This window comes from Panthera pardus, unplaced genomic scaffold (genome assembly GCF_024362965.1).
Source record: "Panthera pardus isolate Hobbes unplaced genomic scaffold, ASM2436296v1 HiC_scaffold_1, whole genome shotgun sequence".
NCBI classification, from domain to species: Eukaryota; Metazoa; Chordata; class Mammalia; order Carnivora; family Felidae; genus Panthera; species Panthera pardus.
The window spans coordinates 20,332,754-20,351,422 of record NW_026526654.1 but is presented as its reverse complement, the minus strand read 5'-3'; the positions used below and the strand labels follow the sequence as shown (position 1 = coordinate 20,351,422).

The window sequence follows — 18,669 nt, the reverse complement described above, 5'->3', positions numbered from 1 at the left end:
AAGACTTGGATGTTCAACTGACTGAGCCATCCAGGCGCCCCAAAGGTAGTCTTATAAAAGTTTTGTCTTGATCTGGGGTGCCTGGGTGGCTCAGTCAGGTGAGCATCCAAGTCTTGATTTCAGCTCAGGTCATGATCTCATGCTTGTGAAACCCAGCCCTGCATCTGTTGGGATCTGCGCTGGGTGTGGGGTCTGCTTAAGATTCTCTCTCTCCCTCTGCCCCACCCCTGCTCATGCATATACTCTCTTTCTAAAACAAAACAAAACAAAAACCCCAATAAATTAAACACAAAAGGACAGTGTCTTTATCATCTCAGGATAAGAAAGGATTCTGTTAAAAACAACAACAACAAAAATACGAAGCCAAAAATGAAAGATTAATCAATTGGATTACATCAAAATGAAAAAGTTCTGTTTAAAAAGACATCAAAAAGAGTGAGAATATAAACTACAGACTAGAGAATATAATTGCAACATATTTAATTGAAAAAGGATTAACATTCAGAATGTATGAAAAAGTTTTACAGATCAATATGAAAAGGAAAACCCAAGAGAAAAAAAAGCAGAAGATATGAATAGGCATTTCATAAAAGAGAAAGACAAACAACCCATAAATACATGCAAAGAGATCAAGTTCAGTAGTATCGAGGGAAATGCAAATTAAACCATAATAAGATACCATCCATATTTACCAGAACAGAACGGTTTTAAAGTTGGATAGTACCAAATGTTGACAAAGGTTATGGGGTTGTGGAGCAGCTGTTTCTCTCATACATAGCCGGTGGAAATGTAAATTGCAACAATCACCTTGAAAAACATTTTGGCATTGTGTAGTTGACGGTACCAGTTAGCAATAAAGTTGAACACTGGTGCGTACCACGAGTTCGGTTCCTAGGAATGTGTCCTAGAGAAGGCTCATGTATGTATTTATCAAGATACAAGTGCAGAAATGCTAACAGCAACAGTATTTAATAATGACAAAAACATAGGAGCCGCACAAATGTTTGTCAATAGTAGCTGGATAAATATATTGCGGTACTATAGTCATACACTGTCCTATTTTATGGCAATGAAAATTAATGAACATTAGCTATATTCATAGTATGAATGAATCAAAAAAAATGTAGTATTGAGGGGTGCCTGGGTGGCTTAGTTGGTAAGTGACCAGCTCTTGATTTTGGCTCAGGTCATGATCTCATGGTTCGTGAATTTGAGCCCTGCACTGGGCTCTGTGCCGACAGCACAAAGTCTGCCTGGGATTCTCTCTCTCTCCCTCTCTCTCTGCCTGTCCCCCTTCAATGAATAAACTTAAAAAAAATTTTTTTTAATGTAGTATTCAGCAAAAAAACAACAAAAAACAAAACAAAACAAAAAACAAGGCATAGAAAAAGTAAACATTCTATCATTCTCAGTCCGTTCAGGCTGCTGTAACAGAATCCCATAAACTGGGTGGCTTAAAAACAGTGGAAATTTATTGCTCACAGTTCTGGAGGCTGGAAGTCCAAGATCAGGGTGCCAGGATGATCAGGCGAAAGCTCTGTTTCAGGTTGCGTACTTCTTGTATCCTCACACAGCAGAAGGGTTTGGGGAGCTCTGTGAGGCCTCTTTTATAAGAGTACTAATCCCATTCATGAAGGCTCTATCCTCATGACCTAATCACCTCCCATATGCCCTCCTCCTAATGCCATCATGTTGGTGGTTAGGTTTCAACAAATGAATTTTGGGGGGACACAAACATTCATACCATAGCACATTCTATTTGTTTAAAATGTGAAAGACACATTTAAATTATATATCGTAAAGTTCTACATACATATATGAAAAAGACATGAAGAAGATTGAAAAATTACAAAAGTCAGGATGGTGATTGTCTAGGGTGGAGTCATGGGGGCATGATTGAGATCGTGCGGGCAGAGGCTTCTAAGATACTGATAGTGTTCTGTTTTATCAGCTATATCCTAGGTACACAGGTGTCCATGTAACTGTTTTTCAAACAGCGTGTTCACAATGTACACTTGCCCATTTGTGTGCTATTTTCTTTTTTTTTTTTTTTTTAATAAGTTAATGTTTACTTATTTATAAGCGAGCAGGGAAGGGACAGAGAGAGAGGGAGAGAGCAAGAATCCCAAGCAGCCTCTGTACTACCAGTGCAGAGCTGAATGTGGGGTTCAAACCCCAAACTGTGAGATCATGACCTGAGTTGAAGTCACACACTTAACTGAATGGGCCACCCAGGTGCCCCTTTGTGCTATTTTCATATAAAAATAATTAAAAAGAAGAGGTATTTGTTAAACAATCAGATATATGTCTCTTGGTCCCTGTTTTTAATTTTTATTTATTTTGAGAGAGAGAGAGAGGGAGAGAGAATCCCAAGTAGGTTCTGTGCTGTCAGTGAGGAGCTTGACTTGAGGCTCAATCCCACAAACAGTGAGATCATGACCTGAGCCAAAATCAAGAGTCTGAAACTTAACCGACTGAGCCACCCAGCTGCCCCTTGGTCCCTTTATCTTTAGCAAGGATATAAATGAGTCATGTTCTTGGAGATTTAAAAGACAGCAGATTATTATTCATTTATTTATGTATTTATTTACTTATTTATTTATATATATTTTTAATACTTTATTATTTATTTTAAGTTTATTTATTTAGAGAGAGACAAAGCTTGCAAGCAAGGGAAGGGCAGAAAGAGAGGGGGACAGAGGATCCCAAGTGAGCTCTTGTGCTGACAGCAGAGAGCCTGATGTCGGGATTGAACTCATGAATATGAGATCATGACCAGAGCCGAAGTCTTATGCCTAACCGACTGGGCCACCCAGGCACCCCAACACTTCATTTTGAAGTAATCTGTACACCCAACATGGGGCTGTCTCAAACTTACAACCCAGAGACCAGAGTCACACGCTCCACAGACTTAACCAGGCATCCCTTAGAGAAGATTTTAATATAAAAAGCCTAGTATTTACTTGGAAATAATTTCAAAGTCACAAAAAAGTTTCAAGAATGGGGCAAAAAGTACCTGTTTAGCTTCCATACAGCTTCACTTACTGTTAACATTTTATCTTACTTGCTTTTTTTGTTGGAGTTTTATCCTTCTTTCTCTCTTTATTTTTTTCTAAATTATTTAAGAATAAGCCGCATATGTTACACTTGTCTCCAGATACTTTATTGTATGTTTCCTAAGAAAAAGGACATTGTGTTATGTAACCACAGTACAGTTATCCGCTGCGGGAACTGTTAACCGTGAAACAGTTCCTTTGAAGAACTTAAGTTTACATTCCAGTCGGTCAGCTGAATGGCGTCCTTCCAGCTTTTGTTTTCCTCCTCTAGGTGTTGCAGTGTACCTGCTACATTCGGCTGTTCTCTGTAGTCTCTTTCATCTGGAACAGTTATGGAGCCTTTCTTTGTCTTTTAGAACAATGGCAGTTTTGTAGAATACTGAAAAAAAAATTTTTAAAGGAACAATTCTTATTTTTACTTTGTTTGCTATTTTCTCATGATTATATTCAGTTTATGACACCGGTCAAAATGTTACATAAATGATGTATTTTTCTCAGAGCATCGCATCTTGGGGTGCATAATATCTATCTGCCTGTTATTGACTATACTAATTTTGATACTTTGTCCAAGGTGTTGCAATTTCTCCACTATAAGGGAGAGGAATTTTTTTAAAGGATTCCTTTGGAGACAGCTGTTGTTGGGTTTGAACCTTGCTCCCCTCCCAAAGAGAAGTAGATATGTGATTTCCTCCTCACCTCGAGTCAAAAGAGAGAGGCTTCAGCTTGCAAAGCCTAAAGTACGTCCTTTGAATTTATCAGGTCACCGTTTGCTGATGTCTGACTCCTTTTCGGGAAATCTAGAGATCAAGAGAAGAGCTGGCTTGCTGCTTGGAAGTAGAGCAGGGGAGAGTATCTAGTAAATTGGAATCAGCCTGTTCTTCCAGAGTTTGTTAGGCAATCAGCGCATGAGTGTTTCCCATGAACCAGATGTGAAAGAGAGCCTCCTTGGGGTCATCGCATAATCTGGCTCAAAGGCCACGTAAACAAGGAGAAGCTGGAGGAGTCCCATGGAATTCCTAGTGTTTGGGAGTATAGAGCGTATCCTTTCAGGTCGAGGGAACGGCAGCCGAGAGATCAACAGTGATTTGTAGGGGGCATCTCCTACAAACCCTTGAAGAGCCCTGGAAGAGAAAGTTGGCTTTAAATATCTGCAAGCAGAGAAAACATGCAACCGTCCTATGAACTTACCTGTAAAAGTAAGAACATGTCTTTCCTCCTCTGGGTGGAGGGCAGTGGGTCAGAAAGGTAGAGTAGTAAAATCGCAGTAAGGAACAGTAGAAGCTTGGAGAGGGGAAAGAGGGCCCTGCTCCCCTCTGCCACTGACAGGAGTTAACCCACCGCAGAGCCCATCTGGAGGACAGGACAAGAGCTAGCATTAAATTAACTTTGAAGCTTTTGTTATTTTATGGGATCAAACATTTCTGTTTAAAATGGAATTGAGACTGTATTTATGATTTAAAGTAACTAACCTTTAATTATGTAAGAATGGTTTAAAAAGTATGTGACTGCTTTAGTCAGGGAAAAGCCATATCTGAGTGAATGGTATTTAGTTATTTGAAAAAATCTATTCATTTTTGAATAGGTAGTATATTACATGATTTAAATACAAATGGTATGGGGCGCCTGGGTGGCTCAGTTGGTTAAGCGTCCAACTTCGGCTCAGGTCACGATCTTGCGGTCCGCGAGTTCGAGCCCCGTGTCGGGCTCTGGGCTGATCGCTCGGAGCCTGGAGCCTGCTTCCGATTCTGTGTCTCCCTCTCTCTCTGCCCCTCCCCCGTTCATGTCTGTCTCTCTCTGTCTCAAAAGTAAATAAACGTTAAAAAAAAAAAAATTAAAAAAAAAATACAAATGGTATGAAAAGTGTACACAGAGAAGTTTCACATCTGTCCTTATCTACCTAATTACCGTTGTCTTACAGGTAAACATTTTAATATGTTTACTGTTATGGTATTTGTTTATGAAAACGTAAGCAGATATGATGTTATGCCCCTATTTTACACAAAAGGTAGCATACCTTTCTCTTTTTTTTTAATTTTCATGTTTATTTTATTTTTGAGAGAGAGAGAGAGACAAAGTATGAGCGGGGAGGGGCAGAGAGAGAGGGAGACACAGAATCCAAAGCAGGCTCCAGGCTCTGAGCTGTCAGCACAGAGCCTGGCGTGGGGCTTGAACCCACAGACTGGGAGATCATGACCTGAGCTGAAGTCAGACACTTAACTGAGTCACCCAGGAGCCCCAGGTAGCATACCTTCAAAACTTTTCTTTCTTTAAAAAAAAAAAAACGTTGTTGGGGCGCCTGGGTGGCGCAGTCGGTTAAGCGTCCGACTTCAGCCAGGTCACGATCTCGCGGTCTGTGAGTTCGAGCCCCGCGTCAGGCTCTGGGCTGATGGCTCGGAGCCTGGAGCCTGTTTCCAATTCTGTGTGTCTCCCTCTCTCTCTGCCCCTCCCCCGTTCATGCTCTGTCTCTCTCTGTCCCAAAAATAAATAAAAAAATGTTGAAAAAAAAAAAAAAACAAACAAAAACGTTGTAAAATAGAGGTGCCTGGCTGCATCAGTCAGTGGAGCATGTGACTCTTGATCTCAGAGTTGTGAGGTTAAGCCCCATGTTGGGTATAGAGATTACTTAAAATAAAATCTTAAAAAAAAATTGTGGTAAAATAAACATAAGATAAAATTTACCCTTTTATTTTTTTAATGTTTATTCATTTTTGAGAGAGAGAGAGAGAGATTGCACACGCATGCGTGCACACACTGGGGGAGGGGCAGAGAGTGGGGAACAGAGGATCCAAAAAGGGCTCTGCACTGTCAGTACAGAGCCTGATGTGGGGCTCAATCCCAGGAACCATGAGATCATGACCTGAGCCGAGACTCTGAATCTCAACTGACAGCCCCCCACCCCCAAGCGGCCCCCCACCCCCAGCTTTTTTTTTTTTTACAGTGGCTTCACCATTTTACATTGTCACCAGCAGTGCTGGAAGATTTCAGTTTCTGTGTCCAATACTTGTTATTTTCTGTTTGTTTGTTTTTGATAATCAGTCATCCTAATGGTGTGAAATGTATCTCATTGTGGCTTTGATTTGCATTTCTCTAATGACTATTGATGTTAAGCATCTTTTCATGTCCCTATTGGGCATTTGTACATCTTTTTTTTTTTTATTGTGATAAAATATACATAACATTTTACCATTTTGACCATTTTCTTTCTTTCTTTTTTTTTAGGTAGGCTTCACACCCAGTGTAGAGTCCAACATGGGGCTTGAACTCATGGCCCTGAGTTCAAGACCTGAGCTGAGATATGAGTCACATTCTTGGGGTGCTTGAGTGGCTCAGTCGGTTAAGCAAACTTTGGCTTAGGTCATGATCTCACACTCTGTGAGTTCGAGCCCCGCGTCGGGCTCTGTGCTGACAGCTCAGAGCCTGGAGCCTGCTTCGGATTCTGTGTCTCCCTCTCTGTCTTTCTGCCTCTCCCCTGCTTGTGCTCTCTCTCTCTCTCTCTCTCTCAAAGATAAATAAACTTAAAAATAAAAAGTCTGTTGAGGAAGTGGAAAGAGCCAAAAATTTGGAGAAAATATGTATAAAACATTGATATAATGAAAGATTTCTATGATGAATATGTTAGTTCTGTTATGTATTCACTTATTTGACACTTTTATCATTACTAGCATCCTTCTTTATCTCCATTAGTATTTTTTGGCTTAAAATCTACTTGTTATGAGGGCACCTAGGTGGCTCAGTTGGTTAAGCATCTGACTTTGACTCGGGTCATGATCTTGAGGTTTGTGGGTTTGAGCCCTGCATCAGGGTCTGTGCTGACAATGTGGAGCCTGCTTGTGATTCATTCTCTGTCTCTCTCTGTCTCTGTCTCTCTCTCTCTCTGCCCCTCCCCCACACATGCTCTTTTTTTCTCTCTCTCAGAATAAATAAGTAAACTTAAAAAAAATAATCTACTTGTTAGGGCACCTGGGTGGCTCAGTCGGTTAAGCGTTCGACCTCGGCTCAGGTCATGATCTCATGGTTCATGAGTTCGAGCCCCACGTTGGACTCTGTGCTGACAGCTCAGAGCCTGGAGCCTGCTTTGGATTCTGTGTCTCCCTCTCTCTCTCCCCTTACCCTGCTTGCACTCTGTCTCTCTCAAAACTAAATAAATGTTTAAAAAATTAAAAAAAAAATCTGCTTGTTATGTCTCAAAATAAAAAAGAGGAAAAAATGTGTACTTTTTTTTTCTTATCTGGCTGATCCATAACATGATCAGAAATCAATTTTGTCATCATAGAAAGACATGCTGTAAGAGTGAAGAAGAAAGAGTATACCTAGTTCTGTAGATAAAAGCTTATTGTATGTTGCCTAATATAACATCTAAGATATACTCAATTATATTTGTTCATGGATCCTCAGAAACAGAGAGGCTTAGCTTTTTAAAAACCTTTCAATGAATAGTTTATAAATCTTATTTTTAAACTATAAACTATTTCATATATATATGTGTGTGTATATATATATATATATATATATATATATATATATATTTTTTTTTTTTTTTTTTTTTTTTTTTTTTTTTAAGATACTATTTTTAAGTAATCTTTACTCCCAACATGGGGCTTGAAACCACAACCCTGGGATCAAGAGTTACAGTCTCCACCTACTGAGCCGACCAGGTGCCCCTTTTATATATTTTTATTTGATTTGAAAACAATTAAAGTCACTTTCATGATTTTAAAGAAACTCTACTTGTCAGTTATTAATATACTACTATACCAGCTTTACTCTAGCTAATGTTTGCATGCTTATCCTTTTTCATACTTTTACTTTCAGCGTTTATATGTTCTATAAACTGAGCAACATGTACATAGCATATGGCATATTTTTATCCAGTCTGAAACGTGTCTTTAAATTGGCCTATGCAGTCCTTTTACATATAACATAGTTACTATTATAATTGGGTTTAATATTGCTTGTCTGGCTATTAGTTTTCTGTTGGTCTCTGTTTTTTTGTTCCTCTATTCCTGCTTTCTTGCCTTCCTTTATATTAACGAAATATTTATGTTAATCCATTTTTCTCCTCTATTCTCTTTTCATTCATGACTTTTTATAATTCTCTTAGTGGTCACACTAGAAATTACAATATACATCCTTGACTTATACTCTACTTAAGTTAGTACTTTGAAGAATACAAGAATCTTATCACAGTCAAGCTTCATTTACCACTTCCAGCTTTTTGTACTGTTATCATTTATTTTACATCTTCATACATTTTAAGCTCCACAAGATTTTATTGTTTTAAGCAATCAAAACTTATTTATAGTTACTTGTATCATGAACCTTAACATAGTTAAAGTATATTTATGTTTCGAGAGAGATTGAGAGCGTGTGTGCGTGATCACGTGAGTGGGGGGGGGGAGGGCAAAGAGAGAGAGGGAGATTCCCAAGCTGGCTCTTGCTGTCAGTGCAGAGCCTGAAGCAGGTCTTGATCCCATGAACTGTGAGATCATGGCTGAGCTGAAATCAAGAGTGTGATGCTTAACTGACTGAGCCACCCAGGTGCCCCTGTAGTCTGTTTAAATTTAGCAATATGTTTTACATCTTTATCTGTTAGCAATTTTGTTCTTTCATCTGAGATTTTTCTTTCAGCCTGAAGAATTCTCTTCAGTGTTTCTTAAAAATCAATCTGCATATGATGTATTCCTTCAGATTTTGTTTTTTTGAAAACATTAAAAATTCTTCTGGGGGGCACTTGGGTGGCTCAGTCAGTTAAACATCTGACTCTTGATTTCAGCTCAGGTCATGATCTTACAGGTCATGAGTCCAAGCCCTACATCAGGCTGTGTGCTGACAGCATGGAGCCTGCTTGGGATTCTCTCTCCCCTTCTCTCTCTGCTCCTCCCCTGCTTACTCTCTCTCTCTCAAAATAAATAAATAAACATTAAAATAAAACAAAATGCACAGCTTAAAAAATTTTTCTTTTAATTCTGGTAAAGAACACACAACATTAAATTTCCCATTTCTACTGTATTCAAGTACACAGTTCAATAGTGTTAAGTATGTTCACGTTGTTATGTGATCTCCAGAACTGAAACTGTATGCCCATTAAACAACTCCCCATTTCCCCCCACCCCCATCCTTCGTACAGTATTTGTCCTTTTTGTGACTGGCTTATTTCACTTAGAATAATGTCCCATGTTGGGGCACCTGGGTGGCTCAGTCGGTTGAGCGTCTGTCTGACTTACACTCAGGTCATGATCTCATGGTTTGTGAGTTTGAGCTCCACATCGGGCTCTGCTGACAGCTCAGAGCCTGGAGCCTGCTCTGCCCCTCCCCTGCTCATGCCCTGTCTGTCTCTCTCTCTCTCTCAAAAATAAATAAAACCTTAAAAAAGAAAGAATAATGTCCCATGTAGCTTGAGGCAGAATTTCCTTTTTAAGACTGAATAATATACCATGTGTATATATCACATTTTGTTTATATATCCATCCATTTGTGGACATTTGGGTTACTTCCACAGCTACTGTGTCAAATGCTGCTGTGAACATGTGTAAAAATATCTCCTTGAGACTCTTAAATATAGAGAACAAACTGAGAGTGGATGGGGAAGTGGGGGAGAGGGGAAAATGAGTGATGGGCATTGAGGAGGGCACTTGTTGGGATGAGCCCTGGGTGTTGTATGTAAGCCAATTTGACAATAAATTGTATTCATTAAACAAAAACAAAATGTATTAAACATATCCATTCTTTAACCAAAACAAAATATCTTTTTGAGATTTTGCTTTCAGTTCTTTTGGGTATATATCAAGAAGTGGGGTTGCTGGGTCATATGGTGATTCTATTTTTAATTTTTTGAGGAACTGTCATACTGTTTTCCATAATGACTACACAATTTTACATTCCTACCAACAGCACACAAGGGTTCCAACTTCTCCTCATACTTGACAGTACTTATTTTCTGTGTTGTTTTGTTTTGTTTTGGTAATAACCATTCTAATGGCTGTGGGATTGTCTCATTAGTTTTAGTTTGCATTTCTCTAATGATTAGTGATACTGAACACCTCTTCATATGCGTGTTTGGTAATTTGAACATTATCTTTGGAGAAGACAAACTGTTAGAAAGAACTATTAGAAGTATTCAAGTTCTTTGCCCACTTTTGAATTGGGTTATTTTTTGTTTTTGTTGAGTTTTAGGAATTCTTTACATATTCTAGGTATTAACCCCTTATCGATATACAATTGGCAAATATTTTCTCCCATTCTATAGGCGCCTTTTCACTCTACTGATTGCATCCTTTGATGCACAGAAGTTTTTAAGTTTGACTTAGTCCAGTTTTTCTGGTTTTGCTTTTGATGTTGTGCCCTTTGTGTTGTAAACAAGAAATCAGGTCAAATCCAGTGTCACAAATCATTTTTTGTATTTTTTTTTTCCTTAGGAGTATTATAGTTTTTTTTCCCCTAGGAGTTTTATAGTTTTGGATCTTGAATTTAGGTTTTTAGTCCATTTGAGTTGAAAACATCTTTATTTTGCCTTCGTTTTTGCTGATATAGAAGTCTGTTGTTTCTTTCAGCACTTTAAAAATGTTACTTCATTGTCTTCTGACTTCCATAATTTTTTTTGAAAAGTTACCTTTCAAACTTATTGTTGCCCCTTTTAATCTTTCTAAGATTTTCCCCTTTATATTTGTTTTTCTTCAGTTTGACTATCATATACCTAGATGTGGTTTTCTCTGTATCTCATTTGAGATTCATAGAGCACCTTGAATGTGTGGTTTAATAACTTTCATCAGGGATGAAATTTGGGAAATTTTGTCTACTATTTCTTCACGTATTGCTTCTCTTCATTTTTTTCTCTCCTCCGCTTCTTTGACACCAATTACATGGATATTAAACCTTTCTATCATGTTCTTTAAATCTCTTATACTCTTTCTTGTGTTCTTTTTTACTCTCTGTGCTTTAATTTAATACACTGAAATGTTCTTTAATTGATTAATCATCTCCTCTGTTTTGTTTAATCTGATATCAAACCCATCAGTTGAATTACTAAATTCAGGTATAATCACTTTCTGTTATAGAATTTCTAATTGGCTTTAAAAAATATATGCAGGTTCTTAGGAAACAACAGGTGTTGGTGAGGATGTGGAGGAAAGGAACTTTTGTGCACTGTTGAGAATGCAAACTGGTTCAGCCACTGTGGAAAACACTGTGGAAAAGTGTTCCTCAAAAAATGAAAAGCAGAACTACCTTATGATCCAGTAATCATACCACTGAATATTTACCCAAAGAATACAAGAACACTAATTCAAAAGGATATATGCACCCCTATGTTTATTGCAACATTATTTATAATACCCAAATTATGGAAGCTGCCCAAGTGTCCACTGAAAGATAGATAAAGAAGATGTGATATATATACACAATGGAATATTATTCAGCCATAAAAAAGAATGAAGTCTCGCTATTTGCAACAATATGGATGGAGCTAGAGAGTATAATGCTAAGCAAATTAAGTCAGAGAAGACAAATAGCATATGATATTATTCATGTGGAATTGAAGAAACAAGCAAACAAACAAAGGGGGGAAAAAGAGACAACCCAAAAAATAGATACTTAACTATGAAGAACAAACTGGTGGTTACCAGAGGGGAGTTGAGTTGGGGGATGGGTGAAATAGGTGATGGGATAAGGGTACACTCACCAGGATGAACAGCGAGGAATGTATAGAATTGTTGAATCACTGTATTAATATAACACTGGATGTTAACTGTATTGGAATTAAAATAAAAAACTTAATAAAAATATATGTAGATTCTTGCTCTTTGGTGAAATTCTTCATCTTTTCTTCTCCTGGATATAAATCATAGATGTTTTAGTCCTTGTTTGATTACATTCCAAAATCAAATTCACCGGGTAGCTCCTTTTTTCTATTACCTGGGTTTCTTCTCTTGTTTTTTGATAAGTTGATCCTTTTCTTTTAGCATGTGTTGATGAATCAGGACATCGTGGATAACAAATTGTACTTATTCTACCTGACAGATAGAACAGCAGTAAATCAGCTTGATTCTAATGTGCTTCCCCTCTCTAATTGTTCATAAACTTTAAGTCCTGCTTGTGTTTATTGCTTTGCAGTAGTTTCATATGGTTTGTCTTAGGTTGAATTCTTCCAGAGGTAGACCCTGAAGCAAGGATTTGGATAAAATGATTAATTAAGAAAGTGCTTTTTGGATAAACCATTAATGGAGTAGAAGAGGGGCGCTTGGGTGGCTCAATTGGTTAAGCGTCTGACTTCAGCTTAGGTCATGATCTCACCATTCGCGAGTTCTTGCCCCACGTCGGGCCCTGTGCTGACAGCTCAGGGCCTGGTGCCTGCTTTGGATTCTGTGTCTCTCTGTCTCTCTGCCCCTCCCCTGCTCACACTCTGTCCCTCTCTCTCTCTCAAAAATAAATAAACATTAAGAAAATTTTTCTTAAAAATTTTTTAATGCTTATTTGTTTTTGAGAGAGAGAGAGAATGAGCATTAAAACTGGGGTGGGGGGGGAGGTCAGCACAGAGCCTGACGCAGGGCTCGAACCCACAAACTGTGAGATCGTGACCTGAGCCGAAGTCGGTTGCTTAACCGACTGAGCCACCCAGGCACCCCAAGAAAACTTTCTTGAATTTGAAAAAGAAATGGAGTAGAAGAAACAGGATATGGAAAAAGAAGGCAAGGGAGGGTACCACGTAGGTAAAGACTCAGGCTCAGATTCATCTCCAGAACACTCCGGAACATCAGTCACCACCTTAGAACTTGTCTCACCCCAAGGGAAAGGAATTGGCTGTGGTCCATCCAGGGAATGCCATACTTTCAAGCATTTCTGGCTCTCCTTATAGCAAAGCAACTCCAGGGCCCATGTATGTTCCCCTAAAACACAGTTCCTCAAGTTTTTGCTCACGATAACACCCTTAGTTAAACTTCTTCATTTAAGAAACTAAACTGCTTCAGCAGTTTTTCCCCTAATCACTTTCTGTGAAATTTTATTGCTGTAACTATACCATATGTCTGGTTATGTACTATATTTATATCCGTATTTGCTTTTTTAAAAAATGTTTATTTATTTATTTTGAGAGAAAAAGAGGGAGACAATCCCAAGTAGGCTCCAAGCTGTCAGCACAGAGTCTGAAGTGGGGCTCAGTCTCACAACCATGAGATCATGACCTGAGGTGAAATCAAGGGTCGGCTGCTTAACCGACTGAGCCACTTGGGCACCCCTTTTTATCTGTACTTTATACATAAAAAGAGTACAATTATTTTTCTCCCCAAGGACCAATTATTGCCCACAGTGAGAATGCATCCTCTAAAGCTTGCAGGGATGAATTGTTAACAACAAAGTGTTTAGTTGCTGGCCATTGAGTGCATAGGACTGGGAAAAGGGATCCCTAGGGATATGGATGGGTCACCAACAGTTTTGCCACACAGTTGTTTTAAATATTTGTGTAGTTTATGGTTGTTATTTTGTGGGAGGGTTAGTCCAATACAAGCTATTTGGTCATGGCCGGAGCCAGAAGGCCCTCCTTTCTCTTTATTTCTAATAGTAGAATGAAAAGTATTTCATAAGCATCAGCAAGCAAGTAAGGGAGGTACAATCTTCTTTTTTACTTTGCATTCTCAATATGTCAAAAATTATTGTGGCTAAGCACTTCTTTTAATCTCTTAAGGGAGCCTGAGTTATGAAGGGCAATAATTATGCATTTGCTTATTTGAAGGGGAGCACTAGCTGAAATGTTAGCAGACTAATGTTTGGTGGTGGAGGAACGTGACTCAGCGTCACTGCTTCTCTGAAGCTTTATCATTGAGACCTACAATTTTAATGGTTAAGAATTCTAATTTTACCCCTCACTGGTTGTGTGACTTGGGCACAGTAATGGATTTGAGTTAATGACTAAAGGAAGGTCACTCAGTGGATTTTATTTCTATATTAAACAAAGGACTATATCCAGTCAGAATGTGGCCCTGATTGGTATATCCTGTCTAGCTTTTTAAATTAAAAAAAATGTTTTTTAATGTTTTTATTTATTTTTGAAGGAGAGAGAGAGAGCATAAGTGGGGGAGGAGCAGAGAGGGAGGGAGACACAGAATCCGAAGCAGGCTCCAGGCTCTTAGCTGTCAGCACAGAGCCTGATGCGGGCTCGAGCCCATGAACTGTGAGATCATGACCTGAGCCGAAGTCGGATGCTCAACTGACTGAGCCACCCAGGCGCCCCTTAAATTAAAAAAAAAAAACTTTTTTTATTTTGTCCAACTTTTATATTGTATTGGTGAGAGAGTGTATGTATCTTGTTTTGCAATGGGACAAGGCACAGTGTGTTCATTGGCAATGTATACAATTGTTCCTCAATGCCTTGAGGAACAAAGTTGTTGTATAGTATGTGTATGTATGTTCTAGTTAGACAAATTAGTCAAATATAGTATGTCAAACTGCTGCAGTGCTATTGATATACAAGAGTAGGCTTTGTGTACTTAGCACTGCTTGAGGCATTTCAGTGTGGAGTAGCATATCTATGTATATGTTATGTATGTGCAGCAATCAGTTTGCCTACTTGTTAGATACTTTGGTGAGATTCATTCAGGAGGCCAAAAGTACTGGTTAAATTTATTTTCTTTCAGTATCTGGTTTTTGGTTATGTGCACTCTTGTTTTTATTAACAAAAAATTGAGTATATCATTAGGAAGAGAGAGAACCCAAACTGTATCCAGTGATTAGTAGTAAAGAGTATCCACTGAAACTGGATATGCAAATAAACTTTCTTAGACTGTGCAACTAAATGTTATTCATTTATTCATTTTAATTTGAATTTTGCAAATAAAAGTATCTTTTAAGAAGTATGGCATTCATCCAGAGGACTTAAAAAAAATAAGTGTACTGTTTGATTTTAACAAAGTAAACACACCTATGTAACCAATGCCCAGATCAAAAAGAGGATATTTTCAGAACAGCAGAACCTCCTCCTTGGCTCCCTCTCAGTTACTGTTACCCCAAGGGTAACCACTACCCTGACTTCTTTCTTAATTTTTTTTTAATGCTTATTTATTTTTGAGAGAGACAGAGCATGAACGGGGGAGGGGCAGAGAGAGAGGGAAACACAGAATCTGAAGCAGGCTCCGGACTCTGAGCTGTCAGCGCAGAGCCCAACACGGGGTTTGAACTCATAAACCATGAGATCATGACCTGAGCTGAAGTCAGCTGCTTAACTGACTGAGCCACCCAGGCACCTTTGACTTCTAACATCATAGAATTGTTTTGCCTGGTTTAATATAAATGGTATCACATTGTATGCTCACTTTGTGTCTGGCTTCTTTTGTTCAGCTCAATGTTTGTGAGATTTGTTGCCTATTGTGTATAGCAATAGTTCATTCATGCTCCATGAAAACCTTAAACATACACAAAAGCATACATAATAGTATGGTGAACCCTCATTTCCTAATCAGCTTCAACAGTTATCAACTCATGGTCAATCTTGTTTCAGTTTTCCTCCCACCTGCCGTCCTCAACTCCAGATTATTATGAAGTAAAACATATATGTGTGTGTGTGTGTGTGTGTGTGTGTGTGTACATATACATATATATATGTACACACACATACATATTTGTATTTATTTTTTAAAATTTGTTTTTACATTTTACTTATTTTTGAGAGAGAGAGAAAGAGAGAGACAGAGACAGAGCACAAGTGGGGGAGGGACAGAGAGAGAGGGAGACACAGAATCCGAAGCAGGCTTCAAATTCTGAGCTGTCAGCACAGAACCTGATGCGGGGCTCAAACTCACAAACTGTGAGAGCATGACCTGAGCCGAAGTTGGATGTTTAACCGACTGAGCCATCCAGGCGCCCCACATGTATATATATTTTAATGTTTATTTATTTTGAGAGAGAGTGTGTGTGTGTGCATGTGAGTAGGGGAGGGGATAGAGAAAGGAAGAGAGAGAACCCAAACAGGCTCTGTGCTGTCAATGCAGAGTCTGATGCAGGACTCAGTCTCACGACCCTGGGGTCATGACCTGAGCCAAAATCAAGAGTCGAACGCTTAACCAAACTGAGCCACCCAGGCACCCCAAAAGAATGGCTTCTTAATGCCCTTTGAAAATCACACACTGGAGTCTGTGTTTAAGGGACTCTGAGGCAGAGCTGAGAGATAGAAATGTTTCTGGGGCAGAAAACAGGAAGTTTGTGGTGGGTCCCAAAAGGAAAAAGAGTGAATGTACTCTAAGCCCCAAAGGAAGCAAGGCAGGAGGCAGCTACAGGAAAGGTGGCACCAGCCACTTGGTCACAGGGAGAATGTGATTGGAGGATGCACAGAGAAGCCAAATAGTTGAGGGGGGTTGCGACTCCAGAGTGGACCGCAAAATAACACTTAATGGCAGAGGCACCTTTGGTCAGGATGAAGACAGTGAGAGCCCACAGGAATCCCTGAGGCAGGGAACCTCCAGGGGCCGTGGAGATTCCCAGGTCCCTCCTGCTTCTCCAAGGGTGCCCAGCTCCCACTGGGCACCCAGCAGGGATGGAGAGAACAGCAGTCCTGAAGTGTCAGATCCCAGAAAGATTGGCTTCACTTTTTATTTGGACTTTTTTTCGCCTTTGTCCCTGTGTTCCTGTACTAGTCAATTTGGATTCTATTCCCTATGGTTTTATCTTAGTGTGAGCCTTTATTCTGTCCTACTATTGATTTTAGCCATTTCATTTTCTCAAGTCCTTCTTGCTTCTATCTATGCCTTCCCTCACAAATGATGGTATTATGTGGATCTTGTGGCTTCTCATGTTTTTTTTTTTCCTATCCACTTCTATTTTGGCATTTTGGCAATGTATGTCACTATGTGATAAATGTCATAAAAGAGATCTTATCAGAGTGAAGAGGAAGTAACAATTATGGCTAGAGAAATCTAGTACGATTTTACAGGGTAGGTAACATCTGAGACGGGTCTTGAAGAATAGACAGTAATTCAGTAGATGTGCTAAATAACTTATACAAAAAACAATCCAGTGAAGAAATGGGTAAAAGACATGAACAGACACTTTTCCAAAGAAGACATCCAGATGGCTAACAGACACGTGAAAAGATACTCAACATCACTCATCATCAGGGAAATACAAATCAAAACGAGATACCACCTGATACCTGTCAGAATGGCTAAAATTAATAACTCAGGAAACAACAGATGTTGGTGAGGATGTGGAGAATGGGGAGCCCTTTTGCACTGCTGGTGGGAATGCAAACTGGTGCAGCCACTCTGGAAAACAGTATGGAGGTTCCTCAAAAAATTTAAAAAGAGCTACCCTATGACCCAGCAATTGCATCACTAGGTATGTATCCAAAGAATACAAAAATGCTGATTTGAAGGTGCACATGCAACCCAATGTTTATGGTGGCACTATCAACAATAGCCAAAGTATAGAAAGAGCCCAAATGTCTATCAACTGACTAATGGATAAAGAAGATGTGAGACACACACACACACACACACACACACACACACACACACACACACGTCATACAGTGGAATATACTTGGCGATCAAAAAGAATGAAATCTTGCAATTTGCAATGATGTGGTTGGAACTAGAGTGTATTATGCTAAGCGAAATAAGTCAGAGAAAGACAAATATCACATGATTTCACTCATGTGGAATTTAAAAAACAAACAGATGAACATAGGGGAAGGGAAGGAAAAATAAGATAACAGAGCGGGAGGCAAACCATAAGAGAACAAACTAAGGTTGCTGGAGGAGAGGTGGGTGGGAGGATGGGCTAAGTGGGCATTAAGGAAGGCACTTGTTGGGTTGAGCACTAGGTGTTATATGTAAGTGATGAATCACTAAATCCTACTCCTGAAACCAATGCCACACTGTATGTTAACTAACTTGAATTTACTTTAAAAAAATTTTTTTTTAACGTTTATTTATTTTTGAGACAGAGAGAGACAGAGCATGAACAGGGGAGGATCAGAGAGAGAGGGAGACACAGAATCTGAAACAGGCTCCAGGCTCTGAGCGGTCAGCACAGAGCCCGACGCGGGGCTCGAACTCACGGACCGTGAGATCATGACCTGAGCCGAAGTCGGACACTTAACCGACTGAGCCACCCAGGCGCCCCTTGAATTTACGTTTTTAAGTTTATTTATTTAGGGGCACCTGGGTGGCTCAGTCGGTTACGTGTCTGACTTTGGCTCAGGTCATGATGTCACGGTTTGTGAATTCGAGCCCTGCATCAGGCTCTCTGCTATCAGCGCAGAGCCCGCTTCAGATCCTCTGTCCCCCTCCCTCTCTACCCCTTCCCTGCTCACTTGTGCACGCTCTCTCTCTCTCAAAGAGAGCATGCATGCAAGCATGCGTAAGTAGGGGAGGGCAGAGAGAGAGAATCCCAAGCAGACTCAGGCTGTGAACACAGAGTCTGACTCTGGGCTCGAACTCACAAACTGTCAGATCATGACCTGAGTTGAAATCAAGAGCCAGATGCTTAACTGACTGAGCCATCCAGGTGCCCCAACCAATTTGAATTTAAATAAAAAAATAATAAGTCAGTGATCAACAATTTCAAATTATATATACAGGTTAAGCTGAAAGTACTCTAAAGCAAAGCATTGGATTTAGCAGTTAGGAGG

The 18,669-nt window shown here is 39.4% G+C and overlaps 1 long non-coding RNA gene across 1 annotated transcript; it reads right to left on the bottom strand.

The window, feature by feature from the left end:
* Positions 1–2,922: 2,922 nt before the first annotated feature.
* LOC109264111 (uncharacterized) lies at positions 2,923–4,544 on the bottom strand. Its single transcript, XR_002078581.2, has 2 exons — positions 3,753–4,544; positions 2,923–3,435 (listed from the first exon to the last, which is right to left on the bottom strand). It is a non-coding gene; the product is annotated as an uncharacterized LOC109264111 (long non-coding RNA).
* Between the last annotated feature and the right edge of the window lie 14,125 nt (positions 4,545–18,669).